Here is a 3,616-nt window from a genome sequence, read left to right as displayed (position 1 = left end):
AATTTCCAGATTGAGATAATTATAATGCAGGACACTCAGTTAAAATTTTTTTCAGTTGCTATGAGCAGATTTTTAAGGTATAATTGGGAGCACCATACATGCCTAGAAATGGAATCAATAAATTCTAAAATAACAGTTTATTCAGGAGTTCTTAAGTAATAGACAAGTTAGTAATTTAATGGGATTCAAACTCTTGGAGTAAAAGCCATTTTATGTCAAAAGTAAATAAGATACCACAAAGAGATTAGTGTATTTCATTTTAGTGACAGGAAATTCAAGCATTACAAAAAGTTTCAGCATAGCCACAGAGCTTGTGTGAGGGCCTCATGCAGTCTCTGTGTGGCCACTTTCACCATTTATCGGATAGGCTGGTCATCTCCACTTCTTTTCTCACACTCCACAGTGTGAGTCTCCAGGTTTATATTAGCAGTTTTTCCATCCACTGTAACACTAAGAATAGAGCCGTATTTTACACTTACACAGTCCACTCCAAATATGTCCTGGAGCATGATCCCTGACCTCCTGCTACAAATGTGCGTTTCTAATTTTTTTAGAGACCTTTGGACCACACCTTTCCTTATTTTGAGGTTTGTCTGAACTTCTAACATCACGGTTGTTACTGTATCTGCATACATATCATTGGAAGGGTCTGCTAACCATTCTAATACCTCCATTCCTGGTTCCTGTATTACAGTAATATTTTTTGAACACTTTCAAAGCAGGTTTTTCTTGAATTTCTAATTCTTCTGTATCACCTGATTTCTGTAGCTGGTACAGCAAAGTAAAAGGACCGGTATACAGAATGGCTTGGGTCTGTTTCACAGTGCTCATAGCCAAGCCCATATAATTGGAAAGATCACAAGGAGAAAGTATGTGATAATGAAAGTTTCTTTTAACAAGTTTTCCTGACCCCTGCTGGCCTTGTTCTCATTTTTTGTCTACTAAAAAGTCCATGACCTTGGCTAATTTTTCTCCTCTGAAGTTCAAGGTCACTACTTCTGTATTCCGATTATGAACCTCTATGTGAACTATGTCATTATCTTCATATTCTCCAATCAGGGCTGCGTTCAATCTGGCCATTTCATTCTGTTTTCCATGGACTAAAATCATATGAGGAGATTTCAAAGCAAGAATAGATTCACTGGTTTGCTGATAATCTGTGTGAGCAGAGAAAAAAATGTAATCAACAGACATTTTCAATGCTAGCTTCAATCCAAGCATGGTAGAGATCTCTTCAGACGTGATGTTCAGACGTGGGTTCAGACATGATGTGCTTGGCAAGTGTCCCTTCTACACAGTACCCTGCCATTATGATGCCATTCCTGTTATCAGAGAACCAGCTTTCAAAGAGCCCTCTGGACAAGCCACTTTGCATCATGGCTCGGGAGGCCGTTGCAATGCTGGGACCAATTCATCAAAATGATCCATGCTCTTAAGGTTACTAATGTCTCTGATGTTGATCTGTTTGTGGATTTTGTCATTCATGGCATTTATGTATGTCTGGTCTACAGCCATATACTATTTGGCCAAAAATAATTCATCGACATATTGTAGAGTTCTGGGTGATTCTGCCAGTACTCATCTAAAATCAAGAGCAGCTCCTGAGCCCTTCCAAGAGCAAAGATAAGAATGAGACCTCTGCCCCCTCTGTTTATATCGTGAATTGTGTTACAAAATCTCGCTTCTCACTCTTCATGCTCTTCATGGATATGGGTCCCACAAATAGACTCGATGATAAGAATATCAGTGTAATAGTAGGAATTTCAGCTTCCATTTAGTGTCCATCTTTTCATCTTCAGAAATCACCTATATACAAAAGCGTCAGGCCTGCAATCTCAGGCGTGAACATAGTAGCTCCTAGAACATGGCCCAAGTGGTAACAAAACTGACCGTTTGTTTTGTCCCTGCTCTCTTCCCAATCTGTCTCAGTATACAGTATGTCACCTGCTGATATATTGCTGACTTTGACATAATCCAAAAGAAGCCCCCTATAAATAGCTTTTGTAGCATGAGTCATAAATGTTCTTCCTTTGAAACTTGTCTTCTGTAGAAATCTGGGTAGAGTGTCACAGAGATCCAAATGGAAGTGACTAGTAGGAGACCAGTCTCAGCTGGGTTAACTAAATTGATGAAAGGAAGAGCATCCATTCCTTCTAGGCCAGAGTGGATCCCACAGTCCAACATTATTTTTCTTCTTTTGAACTCCAGAATAATACATGGTCTTATCCAGAATAATACAAGGGTCTCCCCTTGGAGCTGGGTAAGAAGCAGCAGGTCACTCTCCTCTGTGGGAATCCCAGACACCTCAGAAGTCTGAAGGCAAAGCAGGGGTGAGGAACAGGTCACAGGAGCATTTCTAAATTGGAAGCCTAACCAAGGAAAACCAAAGAAATAACCACCCCGTTAAATCTGAATTACAAATAAATGTTCATCGTTTGTAGCATAAGTACATTCAATTGTAGTATTTGGTACCTATTTATGCTAAAAGATTATTCATTGTTTACCTAAAATTTAAATTTAACTGGGTGTCTTGTATTTTTATCTGGCAAGCCTAATAAAAGTGAATTTATATAAGTATTAATGTACCATTTATTACAGTTTCATCTGTTCTTCATCAAAAGATTTTATGCAACAAAGTCAATCAAGAACTATGACTTTCTGCTGGTCTCAGGGAATATGGCCTCTTCCAAATTTACTCAATGTGGCTTTTACCTTTATTTAGAGACAAACTTTTCAGAAAGAACCAGTTGGTAGCATCAATACTTCCAGGATAGTAGCAAAGAGCAGGGAGTATTTATTAGCTAACATGTATTAAAGGTTTATCATGTATGAGCCAGAGGGTGTGCTAAATGCTGTACATTTATTATTTCCTTTAATCCTCATAATGGCCCTCTGGGGTGAGTGCTGTTATCACCATTTCACAGGTGAGAAAACTGAGATAGGGAAGGCCAACTAGCTCGATTAAGGTTGCACAGAGTCAGTGGGGAAGTTGGACCAGAACTCAGACCTGCCCGACCCTGTCAGACCCACATGCTGTGCTGCCCTTTCTTTCCCAGCTACAAAAGAGGCAGCCGTATGTGCCCTGTCCTCCTGCGGGGCACCCCTTCCACCACCTGCATCACTCCCACTCCCTTCATGATGTGACATTTAGGGGTGGCAAGATCCCATGTAGTACTAGTTGATTGCCCCACAACTCCACTACCAAAGGCCATGTGAAGGCATCCCAGGATTCCTGAGCACCCAAACGATGGCAAACGTGATATGTGGGAACAGAGAGAAGTGAACCAAAGGATGTCTGATTTGTTTGCAAATCAGGCAGTCTGTTCCCAGCATTCTGCTTTTAATCAGCGGTCTCTTGTTTGAGAATATTTTATTTTTAATGATAGTATTACTCATTTTTGTATTTGACACAATTGAGTACTTCATGTTTAAGAGAGTTCTAGTCCATGTGTTTATGAAGTTGAGGACAATTTTTCTGAAGGTCTAAAGATCAGGACTTAAAGGAGAGCTCAAAAAAGTCACTTTGTGTCCCTTGCTCATTAATATCCAAGACTTGTTTTGTGCCAGAAATTCCCCAGCGCACAATAAAGGGCCAATAGCCAGTAGCCAAAGCTGG

The 3,616-nt window shown here is 40.0% G+C and overlaps 1 pseudogene; it reads right to left on the bottom strand.

Annotated features, from left to right (window-relative positions):
* Positions 1–293: 293 nt before the first annotated feature.
* On the bottom strand, positions 294–2,184 carry LOC112322333 (cleavage and polyadenylation specificity factor subunit 3 pseudogene; annotated as a pseudogene).
* Between the last annotated feature and the right edge of the window lie 1,432 nt (positions 2,185–3,616).

Source organism: Desmodus rotundus, chromosome 4, assembly GCF_022682495.2.
Source record: "Desmodus rotundus isolate HL8 chromosome 4, HLdesRot8A.1, whole genome shotgun sequence".
In the NCBI taxonomy this organism is placed as follows: Eukaryota; Metazoa; Chordata; class Mammalia; order Chiroptera; family Phyllostomidae; genus Desmodus; species Desmodus rotundus.
The sequence above is the reverse complement of the archived record's forward strand: the minus strand, read 5'-3'. Positions and strand labels throughout refer to the sequence as shown.